Source organism: Nycticebus coucang, chromosome 14 (assembly GCF_027406575.1).
Source record: "Nycticebus coucang isolate mNycCou1 chromosome 14, mNycCou1.pri, whole genome shotgun sequence".
NCBI lineage: Eukaryota > Metazoa > Chordata > Mammalia > Primates > Lorisidae > Nycticebus > Nycticebus coucang.
Window position 1 is genome coordinate 66,561,407 of NC_069793.1, and position 16,530 is coordinate 66,577,936.

A 16,530-nucleotide genomic window follows, 5' to 3' on the forward strand; every position below is an offset into this window, starting at 1 on the left:
ATCTCTCTCTTCCCTGCTTTGCAGACCATGCCAACCTCTATCCTCCCCATGCCCTTTGTCCATGCCTCCACTGTAGCATTTATCCCACTATCCTACAGTTATGTGTGACGTATCTAATTCCCCATTAGACATAAGCTCTTTAAGAACAGGGAGTTTTAATCTCATATCCCTGATTCCCAGCACTTCCTTACTGCCTACCATCTAATAATCACTCAGTAGATACCTGCTGAACAGATGTCTTAAAACTGTCATGCACAAAACCACCTCCTTGACCTTGGAATGTGTTGCAGTTAGGGATTTACAGTCTTTACTTTTCTTTACTGATATTATTAAAATAAATTTACATTTGTAAATACATTCCAAATGTAAACTAAGCAAGGGGAGATATAGCCCAGGAAAATACTGAGTAACAAAAGAACAGCCTGGAAGAAAAATTAGCTCTAAACAAATCATAAGTAAAATAAAATATAAATAATAATAATTGGTACTACATTAAGTACCAACTATGTATATGCCTGTCAGTGTTCTAGGTACTTTGTCGTTCTGCTCTCATTTAATCCATAATCAAGCCAACAATGGAATATTATCTCCCTTTTACACATATACAATCTTTCATACTTCACCACTTTCTCTAAAATAAGTTACAGGTAGAAAACTAAGAGGGAAATGACTGTATTTGTCAGGACAATGAAGAGCAACAGTGTATGCTGCATTCTCCACTCAATAAAGCCTCAATTGTTTCACTTAGAGCAGCTACCACAGTTAATGTGGAACCAGGTCTCATAAATTCAGCAGGAGACAGTCCTCTGGCACTTTTTCTGTCCCACTCATTACATACAACAATTTTCTAATTTCAAGACAGAAACTATGAACTGACCTTCACATATTTCTTCCCCTTCAGAAAGGCAATAAACCAAATATGAAAAGCTTCTTAATTATGAGTAGGGTACCCTGATTTCAGTTTTATAAACTAGAAAAGATGAAAAAGCAACTGACATTTCTACAGTTCTTTATAGTTTAAAAAGTATTCTCATATTTATTATCTCATTTGAGCCACAATTTACAGATAACTTAAGTTCCCACAGATTATTAATGAATTTGCATTCTAAATTTCTTACACAAAAAAAATTTCTGCAGGTAGGTTACTAAGCTTCTGATCTGTATTAACTGAAGATTTCCGGTTCATGATACTCTCTTGTGCATCAGATGACAGACCCTCCTCCACAATCAGGTGAGGAACCATGTGCCACTTTGTAAAAAAAAAAAAGATGCATAAATATTCTAACCAAAAGAGTTAAGTGACTTGCCAAAACATGGCATGAAGCTTCAAACAGATATAACAAAGAATCAGAATCTAGAACAGTTCTCAACGTATGGTTCACGATCCCTTTGGGGGTTGAACAACCCTTTCACAGGGGTCGCCTAATATCAGATATTTACATTACGATTCATAACAGTAGCAAAATTACAGTTATGAAGTAGCAACGAAAATAATTTTATGGGTGGGGGGGGTCACCACAACATTAGGAACTGTATTAAAGGGTCGTGGCATTAGGAACATTGAGAACTACTGATCTAGAATATATATACATGTAGAACTTCTGCCAACAAGAAAACTCTCCAACACAGTGCTCCTTCAGAGTTATACCCTCCTATTCTACTACTCTCCTATTCCTGTTTCTAAGTATGACTGATCCACAACTGGGTAATGTGATGATCCAAAAGGTAAGGTCTTCTTGCTATCTGGACTAGCCATATTCTTCAGTATATGCATAGAAATGTTACTGAGCAACAGCACTATAGATAATAATTTTGCTTCTTTTTATTTTTTTTTGTAATTTTCAGTTTCCATCATGAGCATATATTATTTAATGGTAGAAGAAATGAAGCTTGTTTAAAAAATAAGAATAAAGCAAGTCGCAGAGGGATACTTACACTATGATTCCATTATAAAAAGTTGCAAAGGTAAAAAATTTATTTTTAGGAATAGGTACATGTTGGCAAAAGTATAAAGAAAAGCAAGGACATTATTCACATAAAATTTAGGAAAGCGATTACCTCTGAGGGAAGGCAAAAGAAAGATTCAATCAGGGCCTCTGAAGAGGTTTTTTAAGACATTAGAAATCTTTTATCAGTTAAGCTGGTTAGCAAGTACAGCAATTTGGTATTCTTTAAATTGTGGATTTAGGCTGGGCATGGTGGCTCATGTCTGTAATCCTAGCAACTCTGGGAAGCCGAGGCGAGTGGATTGATTGAGCTCACAAGTTCAAGACCAGCCTGAGCCTGAGCAAAAGCAAGACCCTGTCTCTACTAAAAATAGAAAATCTAGGGCAAGAGGATCACTTGAGCCCAATAGTTTGAGGTTGCAGGCGGCGCCTGTGGCTCAATCGGTAGGGCGCCGGCCCCATATACCGAGGGTGGCGGGTTCAAACCCGGCCCCGGCTGAACTGCAACTAAAAAATAGCTGGGCATTAGGGCGGCGCCTGTGGCTCAGTGAGTAGGGTGCCGGCCCCATATGCCGAGGGTGGCGGGTTCGAACCCAGCCCCGGCCAAACTGCAACAAAAAAAAATAGCCGGGCATCGTGGCTGGTGCCTATAGTCCCAGCTACTCAGGAGGCTGAGGCAGGAGAATCGCCTAAGCCCAGGAGTTGGAGGTTGCTGTGAGCCGTGTGACGCCACGGCACTCTACGGAGGGCAATAAAGTGAAACTCTGTCTCTACAAAAAAAAAAAAAATAGCTGGGCATTGTGGCGGGCGCCTGTAGTCCCAGCTACTTGAGAGGCTGAGGCAAGAGAATCGCTTAAGCCCAGGAGTTGGAGGTTGCTGTGAGCTGTGATGCCACAGCTCTTTACCGAGGGCCATAAAGTGAGACTCTGTCTCTACAAAAAAAAAATAGTTTGAGGTTGCTGTGAGCTATGACGCTACAGCACTCTACTCAGGGCAACAGCTTGAGACTCTGTCTCAAAAAAATTAAAAAAATTAAAAATACAAAATAAATTGTAGATTTATGTTACATATACTTTTATAAATATGGCATATTTCACAACTTAAAAAGAAGATATAAACAGGGTTGAAGAATCAGAATTTTTCTGACTTTCTACTTATTGGCTGTGTAACCTTAAACAAGTCATTTAACCTCTTACAACAGAGTTTTTGTTATTTTACAGATGAGACGCTAACAGTTAACATCTGTTTAGTACTTTTCTTGGCAGTTAAAGAACTGTTTAAAAGTTCCTAGACTATAAAAATCCAAATATGCAGCATAAACATGCATATATACAGATAAATCATGAGATCATAATAATACAAAATAATATCTCCTTAATAAATAATAGAATAACATAATAATAATTCATTGGTAGGACACACAAGGCTATTCACTATTCTAGCTTCTGCCTATAACTCTAATAATAATAGCAACAACTATTATTTTTCCAATGTGTACTTCATAACATTCTGTGTTAACTGCTTCCCACAGATTATTTTAATTCTCTAAACAACCCAATGAGATTACTTCTATTATCCCCACTTTACAGATGAGCCCATGGTCAGATAGTTGTTTAGAGAATAAGTAGCAGATAGATTTCAGAAACCCATACTCATAACTACTGTGTTCATTTTGCTTCATTCCTTTCACTATATTTAAATTTTCTATCTCTCTCATGGCACTGAAAGCTCCTTGACAACTGCTTTTGGATCATTTTTTTATTTCCCCTGGCACTTAGCAGGCATTAATAAATAAATAAATAGTGAATAGATTTTTTTCATATATGCACAATGTTTTCAGGACATGAACCGGTTTGTTCCCCTTGACGGCTCTGTAATGTACGAAAGGTTTTTGGTTTTTTAGTTTTTCAGGGTTTTTTTCTTAAATTTAACTAAATATAAGCATATGATTCAGTGGCACTAAGTACATTCACACTGTTGTGTAACTATTACCACTAAGTATGAAAGGTTTTAATGACTTTACTGAAATCACTCAGTTTTCAAACAGTAGAGTTCTACTGAGTTCTCACTCAGTAGAACTGAGATTTTAAGCCTGGACTCTATTCATTCTACCAAGGCATCTGTCTACCAATATCTCCATCTGCTCTCTTCTTCTCCGCAGGTATCTGGAGCACCAAATGAGGTAAAGATACTCCATTACTACTGCACGGGTGATCAAAACTGTGGCAAAAAAAAAAAAATCCACCAATACATTTCTCCCAGGTGATTACTTTTCATTTCAAGCCTTCAAAAGCTAGGGTTTTAATATAAACATCCCATCTCTAGACCAAGCCTGCAGAGCCACAAAAACAATGTCTGGACCCCAGAGTAAAGTTATAAAGAGAAATGCTTGCATTAGTTAGATTATACTCTCATTGAATTACAGGTAACTGCTCAAACCTGATTTTTACTGTAATACAGAAAGCTTCTTCATAACAAAACACTCTCAATTCAAAGGATAAATCCATCTTTCCATCATTCTACCCATTTTGAAACTACCAAAAAAAAAAAAAACTCTAAATGGGTTTTTTTATGTGCTCAGTTTGTTTGCAAGTTGAACTCTGAAGCTTGAACAAAAACAAAAAAAATTATTTTGATCTCACTGGTGCCAATTTTATTTTCTTTACATCCCTCCTCCCCATTTTTTCCTCAGTTTGAGATCTAATCAACAGCCACTTCATGTTTAGCATATCATACTTAACGCAATTAAGTCCAGAGAACTGTTTCCCTAAAGATGTTCCCTCCATTTACCCTCTTCTCTATCTTCCATCATCACCATTCTGCCATGAGAACAAGCGTATCACAAACCTATAAATCAAATTTCTGATGAATAGTTGAAGGTAATGTTTCTGTACTTAATGCAATGTGCCTATATCAACATCATTCCCTAAAAAATAAAATAAAAATGACTACATATACTTTATCCATATCTGACAGAATTCTGACATCTGAATTCCCTCAGAAGAAAATTAAATCTATAGAAATACAGTCCAATTATTTTAAACCTTATCAAAAAATGTCAAAAGAGAATCATATAAAAACTTCATCAGTACCAAACCATCTCACCAATGAATATTTATGACCATTTCCACATTTCCTGTCTTCTCTCTGTTTACATAAAGTGGTGGTGCCAAGACTCATCTCAGGATTATTAGCCTGCAATACAATGATGGGCCTAATTGCCTTGCAAACCAGGACACCAATAAATGGAGTCTTCAAGCAATCAACTGGGGGGGGGGGTGTTAAGCTCTTTTTGCTTATATGCATGTCGCCTGCCTAGAAAATAAATTCCGTCTCATATTTTTCAGCCTCATTCATCAGTTCTCAAGCAAGGACTGCACCCTTAACAATCTCAAGCTCATCAAATCTATTTAACTTCCAAATTCTAGGACTAGTTTTTAAATGCACCAAGGGGATGGGGGAAAGGAGAAGGCAGAGACATCATATAGAAAGGTATCTATAACATTCTAGTTTCATCTTCTCCCACCTTTTAGTTTGGAAGTACATTTGTCCCCAACTTTCTTTTTTTATTTTGAACCCACCACCTCTGGTATATGGGGCCAGCGCCCTACTCCTTTGAGCCACAGGCACCACCCCCCAACTTTCTTCTTATACTATAAGAATGGAAGACATCCTCCCCTCCCTAATTCTATGTTAACCCCGAAGCCCCTCTTAACCTTACCCTTTGAGCTTCCAAGTATTATGAAGATAATGGTTTTGCTTCCAAATGACACTACTATAAATGAAACAAACAAACAAAAAGATCAAACTAACAGCTTATAATGTCTTTTAGGATTCTTTAATGTGCCTTCTGTGACCCCTGCTAAGTCTCTAACAACCTTACTCTCCTCCCCCCAACCACAGCCACCAAATCTGTCCATTTAAGTATTCTGAAAGTATTCTGACCTCTAACACTCTTGTGTTTCTTGAAGACTATCCTAAATCCTGCCTCTCCATAATAATCCAACCCACTTCTTCCCAGGACTGCTCACTATCCCTTTCCATCTCTCTGCTCCATCCATACTAGCAACTCCAAATCTCCCATTTCTTAAATTTCCCCTCTGCCACCTCACCATCAGCAACAACCTCTCTAGACCCACCAGCTCATCTCTAGCATTCCTCTCCAAAACTTACCAACTTGGCCAAGGGACATTTTCTTAAAAGATATCATAAGCCAACCTTGCTCACGACCTGCGACTGTCCTCCTTTCCAATGAGTCTAGCCCAGTGATGTCTTTATGTGCCCTCTGCCTCAACCTCACAAGGAGCCACCTTCCAGAGATTCTAAAATCACCCTAAATCCTATTGCACTGTGCCCCACCCCCAATTTCAATCCTTGTTCTCCCATTTTGGGCCTAACTTCCAGTTTGACCCCTTCTGCCAGCTCACCATCACACACCCTTCATTGAACATCTCATGCCCACCAGATCCTATTCCAATGTCCATCAGCCCACCCCAGTAAAAAACCAAATTCCACCTCTTCTGCTCTATCCTATCCCATGCTATTCCATAAGTCTCCACAAATTCCACCATCCCTAGATGACAAACACCCACTTCAAGCTCGGGTCTCAACCCATTCCAAGCCCCTCACCCCCAGCTCCTACCACCTCCATCAGCCTGCCCAGGTCGACCCTAAATTCCACCTTCTTAAATTAACACTACCTAGGGTCTTCTCCAACCCTGTACATCCCACTCTACAGAAATCATTCCCCATATCCCCCACCCAAGCTCAGATCCCAAGCTGTCAAGTGCTTCAGGCCAACCCAAATCACCACCTTCATTCAATCCCCTCCCCCAATAAAAGCCACCTCAGTCCAGGCTCATCTTCCCCCTTACCCTAAGATCATCCCAAATTCCAATCCGACGCCGCCACCCCACTCTGCCGTCCCAGGTTCGGTTATTCCCATTAAAAGTCCTCCTTGCTCAATGCCCGCCCCCCAACCTGCTGGGGTCCCACCCTCACCCCACCCCCAGCCCGCTCTCGGACAAGTCTACCCTTCAGCCCGCAATTCTGCCGCAACCTCATCCCCTCCCCCGCAACCGGCATGGGGGTTCGGCAGCCCCCACTCTCATTCTCCCCAGCACCGCTGGCCCAGGCTCAAGACAAGCGGACCGGGTTTTGGGGAGGTATCCTCACCGGCGAGCGGCTGCAGGCGAAAACGGCGGCGGCGATGGCTGAGGCGGCGATGCCCTTGTCTTCTGTAGAGGCTACAGCTGCGACGCTCTCGCTCCTTTGCCCGTGTCCAGTAAGGTGGCGGATGGCGCGCAGGGACCGGAGCCTCCTCCTCCTCAGCGACTCGGCTCTGAATCCTCTGCAGTAGCCGCCGAGGAGCCCGACGGGTGGGGGGAGGGGACGCTCGGCTGCGGGCGAGGGAGGAGGTGAAGGAGGGAGCAGGCTGAGGACCGCTGAGTAGGGCGGGGAAGGAGGAGCCGGCGCGGCACCGCGACACGTCCCACAGTCTCAGCGCGCCAGGACCACAACTCCCGGCATGCCCTGCTCCGTCCGTCCGGGGTCTGCGCCTCCCTCCGCGCGCCCAATGTCGAGGGGCCGCGCCCTCTCTGGTCACGGACAATGGAATAAAGCCAACTGTCCTCAGGCTGCTTTTGTAGATTCCAAGACCACCAGTGAGGTATGTCAGGTTGCCCAGAGCTCCCATCCGGCCAGGGGAAATGCTCGCAGTCTCCAGCCTCTTTGCATAGGCATACAGCGGCCGCCCCTCGCTAAACTACATCTCCCAGCGTGCTCCACAGCCTCCCACCCTCTCTCCTGACCCTTCTGAGACCCGATACTACAGTTCCCAGGGAGTGTGATCCCTGCGAAATGCTGGGAGATGGAGTTCTCGCTTCTTCCTCCATGTTAAGAAAAAGAAGAGAAAGAGAGGAAAAAGCAAAGGAATACGCCAGCCCACCAAGGATAGGCCTAAGTAGGCTAGCTAGATCACCTGTGATTCTGTACTTTCTTCGCCATCCTTGTTGCCGCTTTCTCACACTGGAACTAACGCAGCTGCTTGCTCACCGGTCTCCTTGCAAATTTGAGGATGATTAGGCAACTTGAATCCAAATGTAAAAAGGGCATACTTCTTGACCCAGCTCCATTACTTTTAAAAATATATCTTTAAAAGATAATCGAACGATTTTAAAAGGATGAATGCACAAAGTTGTCATATGAGGCTGTTGATTGAGAGGGTATTAATGTTCATCGATAGGGATCTGGTTAAAGAAATCGTGTTTTATATATTACATATGCAGTACCAAGCAGCCATTTAAAATGATGAGACCAATCTATCTATTTGTTGACATAAAAAGCTATTCACCATTTATTCCTGAGAAGAAAAAATTTATTACGGAACAGGATGTTTAAATGGGTGCAATTTATGTTAAGTTTGAGACAATACTCTGTAAGCATGCAGAAATTTCAGGAAGAGGTTCCCCAAAATATTACTAGTGATTATCTTGGGGGAAAGGATGTCAGATTATAAGTAATTTTCACTTTCATATTGCCTCAATTGTTTAAAAGGGGCGCATATCATTTTTTACGCTGTAAGACTATTTCAAAAAAAATATGATTTCCAAATCCAGCAACTTCTCTTTGCTGCCTAGAATCTTTCACGGCTTCTCATTACCTCATGGTGCTTCAGGACTGCCTGTCTGATTCTTTTTCTGAGCTCAACACTTCCACTCTGAAAACAAATAATGATGTAATAAAGCTGTACCTACACAGAGCATTATCTATAGACTGAATACATAACTCTTGCACTTGAAAAAAAACTTTTTTTTTTTGTAGAGACAGAGTCTCACTTTATGGCCCTCGGTAGAGTGCCGTGGCCTCACACAGCTCACAGCAACCTCCAACTCCTGGGCTTAAGCGCTTCTCTTGCCTCAGCCTCCCGAGTAGCTGGGACTACAGGCGCCCGCCACAACGCCCGGCTATTTTTGGTTGCAGTTTGACCGGGGCGGGGTTTGAACCCGCCACCCTCGGTATATGGGGCCGGGGCCTTACGGACTGAGCCACTTTTTTTTTTTTAAGAGACAGGGTCTCACTCTGTCAGCCAGGCTGGAGTGCAGTGGCAAGGTCATAGCTCGCTGCAGCCTCGAACTTCCTGGAATTCCTCTTGGACTCAAGGGATCCTCTGGCCTCACCCTCTTTCATTGCTGGGACTATAGGTATATCCAGCTTGAAAAGAAATTTTTCTTTGTTCTGACACCTGTTCCCAGCACTTCCAGAATACAGAATATGGTATCAGGTTACCTCTGATTTAACATAAATCATGTATTCAATTATAATATATATATATATATTTAGAGACAGAGTCTCACTTTATCACCCTTGGTAGAGTGCAATGACATCACAGCTCACAGCAACCTCCAACTCCTGGGTTTAGGCGATTCTCTTGCCTCAGCCTCCTGAATAGCTGGGATTACAGGCACCTGCCACAACGCCCAGCTATTTTTTTTGTTGTTGTTGCAGTTTGGCCAGGGCTGGGTTTGAACCCACCACCATCAGTATATGGGGCTGGCGCCCTGCTCACTGAGCCACAGGCACTGCCCTTTTTTTTTTTTTTTTTTTTTTGAGACAGAGCCTCAAGCTGTCACCCTGGGTAGAGTGCTGTGGCATCACAGCTCACAGCAACCTCCAGCTCCTGGACTCAAGCGATTCTCCTGCCTCTGCCTCCCAAGTAGCTGGGACTACAGGCGCATGCCACAACACCTGGTTATTTTTTGGTTGCAGCTGTCGTTGTTGTTTGGTGGGCCAGGCTAAATTCGAACCCACCAGCTCAGGTGTACATGGCTTGCGCCTTAGCTGCTTGAGCCACAGGCGCCTTTTTTTTGTGGCAGTTTTTGGCCGGGGCTGGGTTTGAACCCACTACCTCTGGCATATGGGTCCTGCACCCACTCCTTTGAGCCACAGGCACCGCCCCAATTATAATATTTTTAATGTTATACGTCATTATTCCTCAGCATTCTATAAGAAACACCAAGACATTGGAGCTCCACTACCCAGCCCACTGGAGAACTGTAGGCCTACAGGAGAAAGCCCAGGTTGCTTAGCGTAGGGTATAACTTAGTTCACAGTCCTGCTGCAGCCTGTCTCTCTAGCTTCACCCCACCTCACTCTGTACTCCTGTCCCTCAAGATTCACTTTCCTAAAAAAAAAAAAAAAGACTCACTTGCCTCAAATACTTAAGGCATTATATTTTTTAAACTATGTATCTCCTTTTTCATCCTATTCTCCCAGCCTTAAAATCCCAGGCTGCCTCCTCCTCTGAGAATAGTGAGCCTATGACATGTAGGCTATATCACAAGTAAGTCCCTTCCTCTATCTTAGTGTTGCATTGGGCACGCCTTCTTCTAAACCCTGTCTTCACATCTTCTCTTACATTTCCCCCCTTCTTTCTCCTAGTGGCAGGAAGTAGGAGCTGAGTGGGGGGGGGGGGTCAAGATTAAAAGGGTTCTGGTCTATCCAAGTGAGTAAAAGATTATCTGAGTTAGGGAAATAAACAGATACGAGAATCTGAGAATCAGATCCTAAATTAGACCTTGCTATGAACATGATGAATGACTTCAGTAGCTCCCTTAACTTTTTTAAACCTCAGGTTCTACATCTGCAAAATGTAAGGAATGATTCCTGCCCTGCCACTTCATGAGTTTATTAGGAGAATCCAAAAAAACAGTAGGTATAAAAGTGCTTGCAGACTGTGTTTATAGTTCAAAACCTTCATCTAGTTTAAGAATTCTCCCAATCCTTGCCAAGTCATGGTATGTAAACTTTTAACTCAAAATTGTATCAACATTAATGAATTTATGAATGTTTTTTAAGAAATTACTCTTTTAAGCCAATTTAATTCCTTGGTAAATTTTCTGTGCAGCACAGTTAAATAATTCCTAATTTTTTTAGATATTTTTTTCTTTTTTCTAATCCTCTAAAGTAGCCAGAAGGAATAGATTTTTTTTTCCTATGTTGAATTTTTATCAAAATACATTATTTTTGCTAGAAATATTAAAGGAAGATTTGATTCACTCATTACCTTTTATCTTTATCAATTTTTACTGAGTATTGCTTCAGTCATTATGAAATTTCTTTGTTAGTCATTATTTCCATCAAGTCCACCTTTTTCTGGGAGCAGTTTGAGCCGTGGTCAGTTTTGTTGATTATTTCCATTAAGTGGAATTTTCCAAGGCTTCAACTTCACGGAGTTCAAAGATGGGATCATTCATTTGCTTTTCCATTAATAATAAATTTTGCTATGTGTAGCTTTAGCCATTGTCAGCTTCTTTTTTAATTTTTCTATTTCAGAATATTAGGGGGTACCCATGTTTTCTTTACATACTTTGTTATAAGTGTGTCCTTCTCCCAGATAGAGTGCACTGTGCCCAATAGGTGTGAATTTATAGCCAGAGTCAGTTTTATTTTACGTTGATTATTTCTACCTTATCTAATTTTTTCTTCCAACCCATCAAAACAATCTCAAGAGTCAAAATGACCATGTTGGCCAGGCTTACTGGCTCACACCTATAATCTAGCACCCTGGGGGGCCAACACAGGAGGATCGCTTGAGGCCAGGAGTTCAAGACCAACCTTCTTTTGTAAAAATAGAAAAAATTACCTGGGCATAGTGGCACACACCTATAGTCCTAGCTACTCAAGAGGTTGAGGCAGGAGGATTGCTTGAGCCCAGCAGTTTGAGGTTGCTGTGAGCTATAACGATGGTACTGTACTCTACATCTACCTGGAGCAACAGAATAAGACTCTATCTCAAAAAAAACCCAAAACATCAACAGTGTCCAAACATTACATTTGCCTATAATTAACTTGTACTTTGGAATAGTCTTGTTCCAGCTATGTTAACGAGCTTCTTTGTATGCATGCTGTCTCTCTCAAAGCTTCTCTTTGAAAGCGTTGGCAGACATGTGTGGGCTTTAAGAATTTCTAGAATTGGGGCGGCACCTGTGGCTCAAAGGGGTTAGGGCTCCGGCCCCACAGGCCAGAGGTGGCGGGTTCAAACCCAGCCCTGGCCAAAAACTGCAAAAAAAAAAAAAAAAAAAAGAATTTCTAGAATTGGCTCGGCACCTGTAGCTCAAGTGGTTAGGGCACCAGACACATACACCAGAGCTGGTGGGTTCGAATCCAGCCCAGGCCCGCAAACAACAACTACAACCAAAAAATAACTGAGCATTGTGGTGAGTGGCTGTAGTCCCAGCTACTTGGGAGGCGGAGACAGGAGACTTGCTTGAGCAAGTAACAAGTAAACAAATCAGTAGTAATACCTGTCTCTGTGAGTGTAGCTTTTTATTACTTCACCACTGCCTAGAACAGTGAGTGACACATAGGAGGGTGTCCCAGCTACTTGGGAGGCTGAGGCAAGAGACTCCCTTAAGCCCAAGAGTTGGAGGTTGCTGTGAGCTATGACACCAAAGCACTCTACCCAGGGCGACAGCTTGAGACTTTGTCTCAAAAAAAAAAAAAAAAAAGTTCTAGAATTACAGAAAAATAGATATTAGAGATCATGTTAGGAGAAGTGATCTTTAATGAGCCAATGCTTTCTACCAAACCTTCAAAGACAAGCTGGTAGCTATATCACAGAATCTATTCCATTTAGAAGAAAGGAAACCTCCCCAACTTCTTGAAGCAAATATCACCCTGATACCAAAACCAGGAAAGGACACAAGCAAAAAAGACAACTATAGACCATCATCATTAATGAATATCAATGCAAAAATACTCAATAAAATCTTAGCAAACAGAATTCAGCTACATGTCAAAAAAATTATCCATCATGACCAAGTGGGTTTTACCCCCAGGGATGCAGGGATGGTTCATCACATGCAAATCTATAAATATAATTCATCACAGAAACAAAAATAAAAACAAGAACCATATGTTCTCTGAATTGATGCAGAGAAAACTTTTGACAAAATTCAGCATACTTCTTTGATAAGAACACTCAAGAATATAGACACTGGGGCAGCGCCTGTGGCTCAAAGGAGTAGGGTGCTGGCCCCATATACCAGAGGTGGTGGGGTCAAGCCCAGCCCTGGCCAAAAAAAAAAAGGAATATAGGCATTGGGGAGGGGAGGGGGGAGGTTGGGTGGAGGGAGGGTAATTGGTGGGACTATACCTATGGTGCATCTTACAAGGGTATATGTGAAATTTACTAAATGTAGAATACAAATATCTTAACACAATAACTAAGAAAATGGGGCGGCGCCTGTGGCTCAGTCGGTAGGGCGCCGGCCCCATATACCGAGGGTAGCGGGTTCAAACCCGGCCCCAGACAAACTGCAACCAAAAAGTAGCCGGGCGTTGTGGCGGGCGCCTGTAGTCCCAGCTACTCGGGAGGCTGAGGCAAGAGAAGCGCTTAAGCCCAGGAGTTGGAGGTTGCTGTGAGCTGTGTGAGGCCACGGCACTCTACAGAGGGCCATAAAGTGAGACTCTGTCTCTACAAAAAAAAAAGAAAATGCCCTGAGGCTATGTTAACCTGTTTGATGAAAATATTTCAAATTGTATATAAAACCAGCACATTGTACCCCATGATTGTATTAATGTACACAGCTATGATTTAATAAAAAATAATAATAATAAAAGAATATAGGCATAGATGGGACATTTCTCAAACTGATAGAAGCCATCTATGATAAACCCACAGCCACTATCATATTGGCAAAAAATTGAAAATATTTCCACTTAGAACTAGAACCAGAGAGAGATGCCCACTATCTCACTACTTTTCAACATAGTGGTGGAAGTTTTAGCCAATGCAATCAGACAAGAGAAAGATACTAAGGGTATCCAAATGAAAGCAGAGGTGGTTAAACTATTGCTCTTTGCAGATGATATAATCCTATACTTAGAAAACCCCAAGGACTCAACTATGAAACTCTTTGGGTTTTTTTGTTTGTTTGTTTTTGGTGAGACAGAGTCTCACTATGTCGCCCTTGGTAGAGTGCTATGGCGTTATAGCTCACAGCAACCTCAAATTCTTGGGCTTAAGCGATTCTCTTGCCTCAGCCTCCTAAGTAGCTAGGACTACAGGCGACTGCCACAACACTTAGGTATTTTGTTGTTGTTGTTGCAGTTGTCATTGTTGTTTATGTGGCCTGGACCGGGTTCGAACCCGCCAGCCTCTGTGTATGTGGCCGGCACCCTACTAACTGAGCTACAGGCGATGCCTATGAAACTCTTTGATCAAGAAATACAGCAATTGGGCAGCACCGGTGGCTCAAAGGAGTAGGGCGCTGGCCCCATATGCTGGAGGTGGTGGGTTCAAACCCAGCCCTGACCAAAAAAAAAAAAAAAAGAAACACAGCAATGAGGCCAGACACAGTGGCTCACGCCTGTAATCCTAGCACTCTGGGAGGCTGAGGCGGGTGGATTGTCTGAACTCAGGAATTCAAGACCAGCCTTAGCAAGAGCAAGACCTTGTCTCTAAAAAAATAGCCAGGTGTCATGATAGGCACTGATAGTCCCAGCTACTGGAGAGGCTGAAGCAAGAGGCTTGCTTGAGCCCAAGATACTGAGGTTGCTGTGAGACAAAATGCCAAGGTACTCTACCTGGGGCAACAAAGTGTCTGTCTCAATAAAGAAAAAAAAAGAAATACAGCAATGTTTCAGGTTATAAAATCAACGTACACAAATCAGTAACCTTCATATATACCAATAACAGTCAAACTAAATATCAAATCAAAGTCATACTACCCTTCAAAGTAGCACCAAACACTATGAAATACCTCAGAATATATCTAACAAAGGATCTGAAGGATCTCAACAGAGAGAATTACAAATTTCTGAGAAATGCAATTGCAGAGGATGTTAACAGATGAAGTCTATATTATCCTTGTGGATAACTTGGAATAATTAATATTGTAAAATGTCTATACTATCCAAAGCAATCTATAAATTTAATGCAATCCCAATTATAATTCTGTTTTGTGTTGATCTAGAAAAAAACCTCGATTAGTCAATATAATTGTACAAAATAAGAATAATTTGGAAAGCATCACCTGGCCAGACTTCAGGTTATACTACAAGTCTATTGTCACCAAAACAGTCCATAGACTTATGGAACAAAATAGAAAGTCCAGAGATGAAACTAGTCTCATAAAGCCATCTAATCTTGGGCGGCACCTGTGGCTCAGTCGGTAAGGTGCCGGCCCCATATACCGAGGGTGGCAGGTTCAAACCCGGCCCTGGCCGAACTGCAACAAAAAAATAGCCGAGTGTTGTGGTGGGTGCCTGTAGTCCCAGCTACTCGGGAGGCTGAGGCAGGAGAATCGCCTAAGCCTAGGAGTTGGAGGTTGCTGTGAGCTGTGTGATGCCACGGCACTCTACCGAGGGCCATAAAGTGAAACTCTGTCTCTACAAAAAAAAAAAATCCATCTAATCTTAGACAAAGCAAATAAAATCATTCACTGTGAAGAAGAATCTCTATTTATTATTTATTTTATTTTTTAAAATTTTTGATTCTGTTTTTTATTTTTATAATGAGTTATTTTTAAACTATGTCATACATTCCCCATCCTGATATTGCATGATCCATTATAACACAGGCAGGGGGATTAACTATTGGTGGGGTGTGCCAGACCCTCATCGCTTTAGTCAGAAAGTTCAACCTGGAGCTCCTTGTTCCTGTGCATCTCTGCCGCATGCCTCTCCTTTTCCTGCAGACGTTCGATAATAGCAGCTAGATTCGCCTCACGGTTTTCCTTAATTTGTTACATTTTCGTGATCAGCTTCCCCCCTCACCATCTTGTTGAAGTTGTTGTTTTCCCCCCAAAGCCTTCTAAAGGACTTCTCGCTCATGTTCCCTCTTCTCTGCCAATTGTTTCAGCACCTGAAACAATTCTGAGACTTTTCTTTCCTCTGCAGCCTCCAATTTCTTCTGGATCTCCTCCAGGGACAGACCTTTCTTTCTTCTTTGGAGAAACTGAAGTTTTGGGGGCTTCTGAGATGGGAGATGGTGGCTTTAAGATCAGCTGAAAAGCCTGGCCAGAGGCATGTTTGCTTCATTTCCACCTCATCATAAGTGTGGATGTTGATGTTGTGAGGTTCCAGGTAAAAGCAAGAGCAGAGCAGTGACAGCATGGACAGCTCCTTCATTTTTTCCTTGTAGGCCATTGCTGTTTTAGCCATTGTAGGGATGTGCAGATACTGAGCAGTGGCAAAGGCAAAAGGTCCAGCTATAGCACCAGAGAGAGCGAGAAAGAAGACTGAATAAGGCACTGAGTCTGCAGAGTGGGACCAGGCTAGAGACAGAGCAAGAAGCAGGAGCCAAGAATCCCTATTTAATAAATGGTGCTGGGAGCCACATGTACGAGAATTAAACTGGACCCACACCTCCTTTTTTTTTTTGTAGAGACAGAGTCTCACTTTATCACCCTCCATAGAGTGCCATGGCATCACACAGCTTACAGCAACCTCCAACTCCTGGGCTTAAGCGATTCTCTTGCCTCAGCCTCCCGAGTAGCTGGGACTACAGGCGCCCGCCACAACGTCCAGCTATTTTTTGGTTTGCAGTTCAGCCAGGGCCGGGTTTGAACCCGCCACCCTC

The 16,530-nt window shown here is 42.3% G+C and overlaps 1 protein-coding gene and 1 pseudogene across 2 annotated transcripts in view; both read right to left on the reverse strand.

Annotated features, from left to right (window-relative positions):
* The window catches only part of FAM168A (family with sequence similarity 168 member A), a 221,834-nt gene extending 214,429 nt beyond the window's left edge, over positions 1 to 7,405 (reverse strand). For both annotated transcript variants that reach the window (XM_053560546.1, XM_053560544.1), the window contains exon 1: positions 7,122 to 7,405. The gene's annotated coding sequence lies outside the window, so the exon portion shown is untranslated. The remainder of the gene's footprint in view (positions 1 to 7,121) is intronic.
* Positions 7,406 to 15,574: 8,169 nt separating this feature from the next.
* Positions 15,575 to 16,151, reverse strand: LOC128564525 (stathmin-2-like; annotated as a pseudogene).
* Positions 16,152 to 16,530: the final 379 nt, after the last annotated feature.